Consider the following 13,072-nt stretch of genomic DNA (forward strand, 5'->3'; position numbering starts at 1 on the left):
TCGTGTAATTTGCCACGAATTTTTCCCCTTTCCGCATCTTTCTCAATCTTCGCGCGCGCGAGAGACTTTTCAAGATTTACTAACCGATCATGTAATTACACGCAACACAACAGTGAAATCACTGGATGTCAACCCGCGTTTAAGTAAATGAGCGTCACGCTACTGAACTTTCTAATGGAATTAAGATCGTCCCTTACCTTTCGTACCGATGCTCTTCGTTCTTGAACCTTTCTTATCGTTTCTCGTTCGCGTCAACGTTTAACATGATTGTGAATAACGTTTCTTATTCAGACAGACCGATCATTTACTGCCCTATCGTTCGTAATGAGAGAACTGCGGATTTACATTACAAGGTACGTACAATATGCCGAAATATGCAAAATAAAATTGCCATTTTCAGGCCATCGAGGGTTGGTAGATTTTTGCACGACTCAACTCGGATAGTGAAGAGTTATTCGAGTCAGAGGGATATTTGGACCAAGTTGAACAATTTGTCTTGTAATTGTGATAATTGTAATTCGGCAAATTCGATTATAAACAAATCTTCGAACGATCTGCGCTCGGAAACAGATTATTGGACTCGTTATTAGCGATGTGATAAACAGTTAAATATAGAGTGCACAGGGTAACATTACGAACTCTTTATTTAAAGAGTGTACGTCATTTAGAAATTAATTTTTCTATCCTTATCTTATAGAATCTCTGTGAAATAAAATTTCATTCTCATATTTCATTCAAAAATCACTTTATCTTATAATACTATCATCGGAACGTAGTAAACTTTATTTTCAAGTTTCACACATTTAATATAGAATTCTCGATCTCCGCGGAGATCTTTTGCAAAAAAAAAAAAAGATAGTAGTCGAATGTTGCACCTGCAGTCGAGAATGTGTTAATACGATCTTTCTTTTCGAAACGCTTGTAATTTCATAAAGAACTGCATTGCAACGCTATAATTTTAAGATATAAGCACATTTATTATAAACACGCTTTGAATACCACAGCATGTAAATGCATATCTGTTCAAAGTGTGTGAAAAATGGGCTTTTACAACGATACGTTAAGATGCACCGTTGATGCAACAGCTTCGTTATTCTTGAAAACCGCAATTTCAGTATGTATTTACAAAACATTCGCGCGTTTCGTGTTTTCTACAGATATTGTCCCGTGTACCGTTATACGCGTGTTGCATCGAGGGAAATGACAAGTACAGCAAACTAAATTGTTCATTGGAGGAAACTATTACAGTATAATACGCAACTGTCGATATACGAAACCTCATGAGAATTTTTGTTTAATTATTGATTAACCGCTATAACACATTACGAGCAACTCAGTTGGAATCATAAAATTTTGGGAAAGATTGACTCGTTTAAAAAATTGTAGAAACATCAGCATATCCTTCGATCATATTCCACAGAAAGGAATTTAATATTAAAATATGATCTAGCACAGGAAAATTTATCGCGGTACAGCATGAGATAGCTCATAGCCATTTTTGTACCTGATATATGATTGAGACTAAATTTACAAACGAATGAAAACGTTGAACAAGATGAAATAAAGTTTGAAATAAAATAAAAAGAAAGTTTTACGTATTATACTGAGTTTATTCAAGCAAATTTCAATATCCTCCATTTGAGATTATCGTGTTATATCGTACAGCATCTGGTAAATATTAAGATTCTCAAAGAAATATAAAATCAAACCAAAAAATCATATTACAATGCTATAAACATGGAAGCTCGCCGATAAGCGATAAATTCAACTATGTAGCCGTATATCTGTTTGGTAAAAAACTTGAAGAGGGGTTATATTTTCGTAGAGGATGAGCTAGTGGAATAACGTATTCCGTTAAGTTGAAGCAAACATAGGGAGAAGGAAAAAATTGGATATGTGCGCGGCGACGATAAGAGCGGTGAATCGCGCATGTTTCTCCTAATAACAAATCTTGTTTCATGCACGTCGTGGAAGGAACGGCTTCGTGACTCTTCTACGTGGTCAGATATCCCCGCCAGAGATATAATTTATTACGGAGTATACGTATCACTTCATCCGAAGGGATCAAAACGGTGGCTCTCGCAACCACTTTAGCAACATCAGCTGATATGATGGTATTAGCCACAAGAAGACAGCACTTATGCACAGTTATTTCTTAGAAAGATTAACTTTTCCAACGATCCTCTCTCGTGTTATAAGATACTATATACGTACGTGTATATTCTGTTCGAATTGTATAACACGAGTTAAATATTAATTAGAATACAAATATCCTTTTTCTAAGGATGAATGGATAAGTGAGCGTATCTAGGTCAAAATTGTGAACCAAGTCCTTTCTCTGCTATGAGGCGGAAGTAAAAAAAATATTCTTCTTCTGTGTTCTTAGTTTTCTAATTTCTGTACTTAACTTGTTATGATCACTTAGATATAATATGGTATAATATTTAGGAAGAAAGTAAAGTATTAAGTGATTGGATTATTTGGATTTATTGTTTGAAAGAATATTATTTTTATTATTGTTATTTATTTGGAATAAATATTTGTCTATTGGATTGGAACTTAGACGAGCATTGTTTTAGCTTGTTGAATTTAGAATTCCACGTTCTTAGGACTTTTATTATAAAGAGCATAGCGTATTATCTAAGAAAAGAAATAATATGTGATTATTATATTCGTTAAATAAAAAAGAGAGAAATATGACAATTCGTTGTCTGATTTTTTCTTTTATTCATACCACGTCGCGGAGTTAAATAGGCACACGCATTGTACGCTTAACTCGAGTAAAAGAAATCAATGACGGAAGTCAAGATCGTCGTATATTAATTGCAAGTGCGTGCAGCACGAACGTAGTAGCGTACTTTACAACTACAAATGGCACACTATATCATATCCAAATAAGGAGGAATCGTCGTCCTTTAAGAACTTCTTAACGTGGAGTTTACATATGACGAAACACGAAATAAAGAAAAAAATAGAACGAAGGTAATATCATAATATTGTGGAAGATCATGTAAATGACTAGCAATATAAGAAATACATAAACGAATTAGCTACATCGATGTTCTTATAACAAAATATCTAATAAAGAGAATAAATGTACGCTAAAAAATAATTATACGTTATACGTCGAATAACCTTAAGAATTGCATTTCTCTTCAATCTAAATTAATAAAGAAACTGTTTCCGAATTGTATATTTACATTTTCTTCGGAAAGTTATAACACAAAATGAAGAAAAATGATCATAATGGAGAATCTTTCATGAAAAAGCAACATTTCGTACTTTCAATCTAATAAAATTATATTACAAGCGTAAAAAAAAAGTTAACGAATGGAAAGCAGTAATTTAAAATTCTCGTAATACAACTTTTGCAAATCCAATAGTCTAAATGACATCTACAACCCTCTCTATACGTTTCCCTTAGTGATTCAGCACAACCAATGAACAAATCTCAAATCTCCATCATCGCTGGAATTACTTTACTGTAATAGCAAGTGTTATGCTGCAAATTGACACTGATAGATAAAAAAATGAATACCTCTGGACCACACACAGTTTTAGACATATTATTATCATTTCAGCTGTGTAATTCAATCATTTTCTCTAACTTTTTTGGGGGACTCTTTCGCGTATCAGATCATCAGATAACTTTTTTCTGAAATTCGAGTAAAAAGATATGGTTCCCTTGACAGCCTTCTCAAAATCTTTACCGTACAAAGTAAAACGCCTTATTTAATTACGAATTTCTGAATACCATTTCTTTAAAATTAGAATTTCACATTCTTTGAATTTACAAACACCTGTCCTTTGTACGTTTCATTAACAATTCTTAAATTTATCATACGAATTTTCTTTTCTTACAAACACGAAAAGAGTATACAATCTTTTCAACTCTTACTTTGTTATATAAAGAAGCTCGAAGAACGCAACTACTTCAGAATGTCAGTAAATCTAAATGTAACTTTAATTTACACTTTGATCGACAATTGCCAGATTTCAATCCGATACTTATCAAATGTTGTACTGTTCCACGTATTTGCCTTAAAACTCAAATCCTCTGTTTTCCTACGCGTAAAGACCACCATCTTTCATCGGCAATTTCTCGTTTCCTACACTTTTTCAAATTTAGATACCACAAAGTAAAATCAATATACGTGCGTGTTAACCCAATGTACATTAATTCGACAAACGATTAGAAATTGAAAATAGCGAAATATTAATATCGATCAAGCGATCCATATCCGTTAACATCGAGCGAACGGTTCACAACGATTCGCGTCGATTAAGACCGGTGAAACGGTACTGCAGTAACAAAACGAAAGTCACTCGGCGTTAAAACACCAATTTAATTTGAACAGAGACCCGGCCGACATGCCGCGAACAGCTTTCGATTAAATTAAGGACCATCTGTAACACCGGATCCCTTCGATCAATACCACGAAGACGGACTGTTTACAGAGTATATACCTGGAAGGACGAATGCGTGTCACGATTTCTATCGTGATGGACCACCAAATAAAACGCGATGAAGCGGCGGCTGATCCGCGGCGTTTGTATAGCGAATCATTTGAAAAACCACCGTGACGATGGCCTTCCACACACGAGACACGAAACCGCATCAGAGACGCGTGACGATGAGAAGAGCCGAGAAAACGAATAGTGGAAGATAGACGTAGAGAGAGAAAAAGAGGCGAAGAGAGAAAAAAGAAGGAAGAAAAAGGACAGGCCAAGTGAGACGATGGTGATGATGAAGATCGGCGACCGACGGAGAAAATGAACCACGAACCATCGGGCCTGCACCTCACCCCTTCTTAAATCGTGTGCACACACAATCACCTCTCGCGGCGGACTCGGGGTGTCGAGCGAGCTGGCCAACTCCTATATTATTATCTGCTTCTAATGCCAGCGGCATTGTGTCAGCGGGAGACAGTGGCGCGGATGAAAGGAGACTTGTCTGTGAAAAAACGGCAAAAACGTAGCATCGAACCGACAGAAAACATGGAAACGCGCACGACGACCTCTCAACGTCCTTTTCAACGGTACAACTCTCTTCTCTTCTATTCAACGATTCGATCTATCTCTGCTCGCGTTCTACCCTCTACCCTTCTGTCGCTTCGTCACTGTTTTTCTCTCTACACGTCACTGCCATCCTTGCTTTTATACTAACACGCCATTCTGCTCTAATTTGTACATCGGCAAGAGGCTGAAAAAGGCTGTTGTTCAAGTTGCAGTTTGATAAAAATTTGGACAAGCGGGTTCGTTGCTAACATCTGCGTTTATGCTAATGGTTAGAGATAAAAAGGAACGTCGTAAGAGAAAATTAGATAGTACGCGTAGAATAAAATGTACTTTGAGATTAATTTTAGGTGATGTTGAGCGAGCACATCTTTCTTTAAGTTGCAGGATCGCGTGTTCTTCGTGCCCTGTCTTTATCTTATTGTCATAGTTTATACATATGTGTGTACCTGTGTCATAACAAATATTCGGATTCTTCGTCGCGTTCTAGATACTTTTTTTCGTTTACTAAACGTTGTAATCGGCAGATTATTTCGAATATTTGACATTTTTTTTCACGTCGTATGTACTCTATAATTAGCTTCGTTATAATATATATATGTGTGAGAAAGGTAGATACAGGATGTGTAACATTGACAGCTAAGTATAAATAAAGATGATGTACTCGTTCAAGCATCCGCTTAGGAGAAAAAGGAATTATTTCGTTTTACTTGCAAGAACTACCTAATTCAAGGACATGATTTTCACCTGCTCACATCATTCAGAAAAGTTATAATTTTCCAACTGAAAGGAAGCGTGGCGAATTTTATTAATTTTTCTATATTGAGAATCTTCAGAACGTAAAAGAAGATAAATGATTTAAAATTAGTTAAATGAAAAGCACAATTTGCTAACTGAATAACATACGTAATTAGATGTTTCGTAATTTTTAAAAAATCAAAATGAATCTATCGTCTACAATAAGGCGTTTTCTATTAAATATATTCAACGCAACATACAGATTTCTATTTCTATATGCATAATAAATTATTCGGCATTAGATAGTACGAATTAAAAGTTTTCCCACATGCGAAACGGGAATTCTAAGGAGAAACTCTGACTACAAAATTGATTGTGGAAATGAGACTTCCTTGCTTCGTGCAATTCAATTTCGATTACATTTAAGTATCTTGAAATGATCAATAACGAAGCATCAATCTCAATCCGAAAGACAGTCCGAAGAAAAGGTACGGTCAGCGCTTCTTGATTGCTCATGCCAGTATACAAATCAGCACGACAATACGTACTACACTTACGAGAAATATTATTCTACATAGTTGAATGAAATGTTATTAACATCGCTGTGTGTAATGAAGACATACTAATGTCGCACGAACATGTCGATAATCAATATCGACAATTTCGCTGCAATTTCTATCAGTTTCCTTATTATTTCCGCGACGTGGACGAATAAACCTGCGTACGTTACGTTACGTTAATCACACACCTTATCGTTTTTTCTTTCTTTTTTTTTTTTTGTCGAACTTTTGATGGCTTCGATCGAAAAGGATACCGCGAGTGTGCTACTTTAACTTTATAATAACGCGTATACAATTTTATTTATAATTACAAGGAATGCGAAGAGTCACGTCGAAATAAGTCGCGAAGATAGAATAAAATTTGTTCGTACAGTCTTCTTTCCGGCAAAATGAAATTTAAAAGTTTATTTACTATGTATACGTGAATTTAACTAATCACCGACAGAATAAACGCGAACGATCAACAGTCGGTCAGTCTGTTTGTGAAAATAAGCGAAAAGTGTAATCGTTTAAAACTTCATCTTGGAGAGAATAGAATTTGAACGTGTTCAGTGAAGAATTAGATAGGAGATTCCATGTACCAAATTGACCAAGCAGTTTTCAAGCAATGTGATAGGTTCGAAAAACGCTATTTTCAGTAAAACGACCACATAACCGTGGAAATGTAGGATATCACCAACTACGTTGTTATATAAAATTTTTGTGTGAAATTTTTTGAAGATAACTATTGTAGCTTTGAATGAAAATATTTTTGGAAAATCAATTCCTTTCATTTTACTCGTTGCTATAACACGCATACTGTCACACATTAACCGCTAAACAGGTTTAAACAGAAATTTTAACTCATTAATAGCTTTTGTACACACAGCCTCGTTAAGCTGGATAAATAGAAGAGAAGAAACAATAAAATATTAACTTTGGCCTTCTTTTTGCGTAACAACCGACTAAAGTAGCTACTTGCAACTAACAAACTCGTTAGTACGTTGCCATGTTCTTTGCGGTGTCTTTTTACAAAGCAATTGGTATAGCAGGTTATCAAAAGGAAATTATACGGCATATGAAGAGAATTTTTTCTTTTGCAACTCGTACCATGCACGGAGAGAATGCAATGCTGTTTGTCTACCATATTCTCGACCTGTCTACTGTTGAATCGACACGCTGTATATCCACGTTCTTGCAAGAACTTCGAAAGAAACTTCGAAGGAAACTGAAACTGACTGACTTCGGATAAAACGTCGTAAGAAAACTCTTACTTTGCTTCGAATGCGACTTAATCGAATGGAATTAAATGACATACATACATATAAGTAAGTATGTACGATACTGTAAATCGGTGCTATTTCACTCTGTGCTACTCTCTTCCATGAAACAAGTAAAATTTTCATAGAACCACGTTATGTTAGTGTTTATGGGATATCGAATATGCTTTCTCATTAATTTGCAACAAATTTGCAATAAAGAAACACAAGTTCAGCATACTTTGGCAATATTTAGTTTCATCCGTATTGTATCTATTTTGCGTTTGATGCATTCGATTTTGATATTTTGATATACAGGGTGGTTGGTAATAAAAATTTTTTTTTAATTCTTTTTTTTTTTAATTTTTCTATCGAGACAACGATCTACAGTGAGATCCATTATAACATACTGCACGCGTACCGAGCGAAAATTCAAAGTCGATTTTCTTGAAAACAAAACCTCGAATGAAAAATTTTTATTCCATATTTTCGACTTCTTTTTTCGCGTAGAATCACCCCCTTTCCGCTTGTACCACCAGTTACCAACCACCCTGTATATGTTGCTTATAACTACACGATGTAATGCAAATCCGGGAAGATCGGATTAATCGATCCTGAAAAACTCAGTTAGAACCACGCCACCCGTTTAGCAATATACATGCAGATAGATTATCGAACAATTTATTTGTCCGTATGTTTAAAAGATCTTCCTATGTCGAATCTACTTTGAATGTGAATTCACTTCTGACGTATTCGACGTGTCTGAATACAAATCCGATATTCCATATTATCTATCTAACTGTATGATATAATGGAAATCCAGGAAGACTGGATTAATCCTGAAAAGCTCAGCTAGAACGATGCAATTAACAATATAGACGCAGGTAGGCTTCGCATGATAGAGCGTATTTACGATGCATATATTCATCGTACAGCGAGGAGAGTGCGTTGGAAGGGTGGTAGAATCCGCAACGAGAACGGAAGACAAGAGGACGCATCGAGGCCGACAAAACGAAATGTTTGGCCGGGAAAGAAGAAGCCGGCGGGTATAATGGATATCTTTATTATCGAATGGAGAAGGCAAAGCCGATGGCAGTCAGTCCAAAGTGGTCGTAGTATCGTCCCAACGACGACGTTCCGCTATGGCAGGCCAACAGAACTTCGGTCCAATTGGTCTACCCTCCCTCCCCGACATAAATATTGATGAAAACGATACATTTATACGCGAACGACAAGTCCGTCCGCGGAGAAAAAGCCGAGAGATTTATTGGGACGCGGCCTCGCGACGACAGCCATTTCTGCGCCGATCATACATCAAGCAGAGCCTCCAGGCCAATCTCCGATGGCGGAGAAGCCGATGCTCATGCGATTCCTGTTTCTAGACCGATCCACGTACGATTCGTTAGAGAGTGTCGTTTCGGGCAGATCTTTTAAATGCCCCCGCCAGACCAGATTCGATCGTTTATCGCTCTAACTTTCCTTTCTTCGGCATCGAGCTTTGTCCAACGATTCCCCGCTCCTACGAGCTTTGCTTTTTATCACGCGCTATATAACCCTCTTAACGGACTAATGTCCTGTTAAAAAGTTCCAACTTTCGGCCGATTATTAGCCGTGCTGTTTGTATTCAGCTTGAGAAGAAACAAACGGATTCCTTTGGTCAGCATTGTAAAGAAGTATACCGATGAGATGGTGAACCGAAAAGACAATAACATTATACTAGTGCTGCTCTTAATAGAATCTATAACGATAACTAATTTTAGCTTCATGTATTGCTATTTATTGCGTTTACTCTATTGCGTTTTCTCAGTCATTTTTTGACTGTATCGTATTTTTCTAAAATTAAAAGATATCCCAAGCTTAAGAAAAATATAATGCCTTGTAACATTAAGTTTTACGTACTAGATCTAGAACCCTAAAACGTTAAGATCTTTTCAATCTAGAATACTGCTAATTTTTTTTATGTCTTGACATTAAAACTGACTACAAGAAGTCAACTCAATAACCAAGAATTAATAGAAAATTAGTAAAAAGACTATTGAAACCTCTGGAAATATCTGTATATCAGTGAAAAAATTCGTTTCTAAATCTCTTACCTATTTGTCACGTTATTACCATGTATAAATTTTCAATCAACAAATAAATAACTATACCATCGATTGTTGTAAATAAAACGAAAAAGAACTACCAAATACAATCCGTAAAACATTGTGTAAACGTTTAATTACGATGATTAGTTATATCGTGTTAAATATCTTCTAATTAAAAAGATATTCGATTAAGCTGATGCAACGATTATAAAAAAAGACAAAACAAGTTGCCGATTGTGTTTAGGAACGCTCCTTTTCCTTCACTTGCGAGCATGTTTTGTAAGCATCATTAGAACCGGTTCCCTCGAACACGTGGCGTCGAATGAAACGTGCCAGGGAATTATTTAAGGCCTTAGTCTTGCTAATTTAATAGCAAGGAGTACCGCAAAAAGAATATTTAGAAAGGAAGAACGGTGCGAGCAGGATCAACCACTACACGCGTTAAATTTGATTTACGCGCATCGATGATGTATCAGTTTCGTATCACGACTGATAATCGTCAAGGATGATTAAAATCTCTATATTTAAATATATCATTTTACAACTACGTATATCGTGTCTCTGTCGCGTTTGGAAGCTCAAATTTTTTAACAAACAAACACATTTGTGATTTTACTTTCTATGAAAATAAATACAAATATTATTTGCCAACCTACCATCGATCGAAATCATAAATCTTATGAACAATGGTGCAACGTAACAATTGTCTATTGAAAACGAAAAACATGGTACTATTAAATTGCAAGTTTTGTGAAAGAAAAGTAAACTAAAAACAAATTTTTCATCTAACTTGAAAGACTAACAATTTTTTAATTATTAATAACTTATAAATGTATTGATAATTTCAAAAAATTTTGTAATTTCCCTTCAGAAATCTCTTTCAATATTTATATTGTAACAACGTATACTTTTTATCAGATGTAGCATTAACGTATAATTTACAATACCAACGCCATTATACACGTACGTACATACATACATACATACACACACACATACGTATATTATAGATAAGTTTTGAACTACTGACGCGCCATCTCTCGTAAATATATCATTGATACCGATTACGATGCAACCGATCACCTCACCGAGAATGTTTTCTTACGTCGAGATCCCTGAACAAGCAAGGGACCAGCCCCCTTTATTGGATTTAGTCCCCTAATGATTTTGTCAAGCCAAGATGAAAAGAACCTGCCAACATTCCGCCGTGACTCGTTCTGCATTCGAATTTGGCGCTGTAACCACGCTTGGATAACCGGCGGGGATCCCGTCGTAAATTACGCTTCACGGATCGTAACCCATCACCTAATGCAATTATCCGCGAGAAATAGTTGACAGGGGAATAATTTTCTTAATGTCATTTAATTTCAATCTTGTATCACAATTTTTTATTCACCACTACTCTTATGAATTACTTCCTATGATTTACAATTAATCATGCCATTTTTAACCTATTAACAAGGGAGACCGAGTTGACTCGTCATTCGAATCCAAATCTCTAGAAAATACCAACATTTTTATTGATAGGTCGTCGTATCATTTCTATCAAAGAAAAATTGTATCGTATTTATATTTGTAAAAATTAAAATCGATATGATTGAAATTAATTTATATTTAATATATTTTCTACGACTATTTAATTTTGTTACTTATATTAATTCTATCAACCCTATGATTATAGAAGTTACTGGTTAAGAAATGACCTGGTTAATAGGTTATGAGCTGTCACTTTTTCTACCTAAAAGTGATCAGAAAATACGCACACCTTAAATAAATTCTTTGAAAATAAATATTATTCTCTAGATTGTACAAAATAATTTTTTGTAAATTTTGACGATCATTTACAAAATTTTTACTCTGTAAGTTATATATTAAAAGATAAACATACTTTCTAAGAATAGCTGCACTTATGCTCAATTTGTAGCTAAACGAGGTAACTATGTTTATTTCAAAAGTAAGAGACACAATTTTTTATTGTTAAGAAAATGTAGATAAATATTAATCAAGACATAAAGGTTCAATTATTTCCTCAAATACCGCACGTTATCGTATAGTATATAGAGTATCGAACATTGGATCTCTCGCTATTACGCGAAACTAATAAATCTTTCTCGCGATAGATACATACGTACCGTTCCTTTCTTATACAGCTACGTTCCCTCGTTCCAGGAACGGAACCCTCGATCATACACCATTAATTATCAACACAATGCATGAGGATTAGGTTTTTCTGAAGCGTGGACCGCCGAAAACGAACGTGCTCCAGGCGCATCTCCGCACGTCACCGGACGTCAACTTTAAATGGAAATGTCTTAATTATCAGAGCACGTAGCGGCCAACAAAAACATTATCCGCTTCTGAATCGTCCCACCGCGACGCTATATGTATGTCCGCGATGGTAAAGTAAGATTCTCATATGAAGAGAGGACGTTCGAATACTGGTGACATTTATTGATAGAGCTGAACGAGCATTGGCAACAATACGCAACAATAGATGAAAGATTGAACGAAAAATTCTCGATCAGCGACAATTTAATCTAGCGATTTTCAACCTTTCTTATTACATGCCACTAACCTAACTAAATTACTAACTAAACTAATTGTTACAATTGTGCAGTACTCCAGAAAATATATTATGAATTATATTTGGTTCAAGACATCCACATTAGACAGTTAGTGTTTTGGTTGTTGTCATTTCTTTATTTGACAATTTCTGAGAAAAGAAGATCAATGGTCCTAACTAAATATGTACTTAGTTAGGTATTGCATGTCTTAAAAATTCTCGCGGCACTCCTGTGGTCCTCTCGCGGCACACTGATTGAAAATCGTTGATCTAACCCAAATTTAATCCTAATTGGTTAGTAAAGTACGTGTTTTTAAGCAAATTAATATTTTTGAGAATATTATTTAAAAAATGAAAACTCAATAGAAAATTACTTCACTCGCCAAATATTATGCAAAGCATTATGGTTTGAGCATTTTATATATTTTTTCATATATTTCATATGTGTGTTCTGTGCAATTTTGTACCTTCAAATTTCCTATAAATCTATAGAAATCCGCAGTCTACTTATTAATATTAAATAAAGAAACAGACTCTAGGACATAATCATATTTTACTCAAATAAGAAATATTAATAGCTATTTTCACATAATTGTATTTCACGATATAGAAATGGATATATACATAGATGCGAAAAAGAAACAAGTAATAGATGTATAGCAAATATATACGTGAAAAAGGCAAATTCCAGTGAACTTAAATTTTGTATAAAATTTATAAACGTGAAAGAAACTAATGAATTATAAGAATAAAGAATTGCAATCTTCGTATTTTGGGGATTAATGGCCTCTAAGATAAATTTTAAAAATAACCTCTTTCAACTTCAATAGTAATTTTTAATTTCGTTTTTTCATAAATTTCATTAGAGAA

General features: G+C 34.9%; 1 long non-coding RNA gene across 1 annotated transcript in view; it reads right to left on the minus strand.

The window, feature by feature from the left end:
• Positions 1-13,072, minus strand: part of LOC143302456 (uncharacterized) — a 39,206-nt gene that overhangs the window by 25,521 nt on the left and 613 nt on the right. The gene's annotated exons all lie outside the window — the stretch shown is intronic.

This window comes from Bombus vancouverensis, chromosome 3 (genome assembly GCF_051014615.1).
Source record: "Bombus vancouverensis nearcticus chromosome 3, iyBomVanc1_principal, whole genome shotgun sequence".
In the NCBI taxonomy this organism is placed as follows: Eukaryota; Metazoa; Arthropoda; class Insecta; order Hymenoptera; family Apidae; genus Bombus; species Bombus vancouverensis.